Source organism: Pteropus medius, unplaced genomic scaffold, assembly GCF_902729225.1.
Source record: "Pteropus medius unplaced genomic scaffold, Ma_sr-lr_union100, whole genome shotgun sequence".
Lineage (NCBI taxonomy): Eukaryota > Metazoa > Chordata > Mammalia > Chiroptera > Pteropodidae > Pteropus > Pteropus medius.
Window position 1 is genome coordinate 15,343 of NW_024347728.1, and position 1,244 is coordinate 16,586.

A 1,244-nucleotide genomic window follows, 5' to 3' on the forward strand; every position below is an offset into this window, starting at 1 on the left:
AACTGGGCCCAGCGTGTCGTCTCTAGAAATGCTTCTTATCATTGCCTTGTCTTCCTCCTTTCTGCTGCTTGGGACATCAACATGATGGCTGGAGCTTTGGCACCCACGTTGGGCTCCGAGGTCGCCGACTTTTAAAACCTAGCAAGACGGGAGAAGCTAGGGCGCAGATAACACGAGAGAAACAAACTCCTCGTTTACGTCTCGTGCCCGGGAAGTTATACTTTATGACTTTTGCCCACTCCCCCACCCCAGAAAAAAAGGGACAACTTTAAAACACCTGCACCCGGCCATCTACAAGTGAGCTCGTGGGGCAAGCTGAGATGCTATTAGACGCCTCTCTGTGGGGCTTGGATTAAAGACATAAAGCAGAGAACGGATACAGAAGCAGAAATTAGTCGTTGTTGGCAGAGGGTCACGGGGATGGGGAGCTCGGCACAGGGAAAGCAGGCAGCACTCAGGTCACGGCCACGTGGACGGCCAGAGGGGAGAAAGACAGACCAGAGGATCATCTCGTCAACGACGTAAATGTCTACGCAGTGTCCTGCATCCTCGAAACCGATAATACAGCAAAATTTAAAAAACACATCTATTACTTAAGAATAGGCATCGATATAGGGTCACGTCCTCCTTGTCCCTGGACGGGGAGGGATTTTCAGACCGTGTCTGCGGCAAAGCGAAATCAAGGCCGATCGCATGTTGATGCGAATCCACGTTGCAGCAGCGCGGATTAAAATACGGGGACTCACGATTCTTTTTTAAAGGCGTGAGGAAAATGTATTGCTTTGCCTTCTCTGTGTTCACGATTCGCAGGAAATAGAGCTATCCCCGTTTTTTGTGTCAAAGGAGAGACTCCGATATACCAAAAATGCCACGCGCACACCCACGGGCCCCTGTCCTGAGGATGTGCCCACCCTCTCTGAATCCCAAGCAAAACGATCGCGCGGGGACCGAGGCCCGACGTAAGCAGCCACCTGTCGATGAAGTCCACGGCTTCCTTCAGCAGGAGCGAGGCCACTCTCTCCTCTCTCAGCGGCTGCTGGACAATCTCGTGGTCCCTCATGAGAATGCAGTTCCAACGCCGGACAAAGCCATAGCTGGAGTACCAGCCCGCGAAGAACAGGAAGGCCAGGAGGGCGGAGCCCACGATGACCTTCCACGGCACGGCCAGCCAGCGGGCGAGCTTGGGGACGAGCAGCAGGACGGGCACGAGACCCAGGGCCGCCGTGGACACCCACAGCCTGACC